The following is a 357-nucleotide window of genomic DNA, read 5'->3' on the forward strand; positions in this document are numbered from 1 at the left end:
GTTTGCCAAGACCGTTCCTGAATTTTAATAATTGGAGTAAGAGTATCTCTAGGGCAAAATATGATTATATATGTGAGTATATGTATATATATAAACGTATTCACTCGTATTCAATCAACTGTTCAACTTTTTTTCTTCTTTAATCTGGTCTTTAAGATACAATAATGATTACCATAAATCTTTCCTTGAACACAGAGCCACACGTTTTATAGTACATATTTTACTTTTATGATTAATAAGTTAATTTTACACTTTGCTTCACATATCTTTTACATTATTTACACTAACTAACAAAGGAGATATTGTTTCACTGAGAATTTACACTAACTAACAAAGGAGATATTGTTTCACTGAGAA

The sequence above is a fragment of the Limulus polyphemus genome, unplaced genomic scaffold (genome assembly GCF_000517525.1).
Source record: "Limulus polyphemus unplaced genomic scaffold, Limulus_polyphemus-2.1.2 Scaffold145, whole genome shotgun sequence".
Lineage (NCBI taxonomy): Eukaryota > Metazoa > Arthropoda > Merostomata > Xiphosura > Limulidae > Limulus > Limulus polyphemus.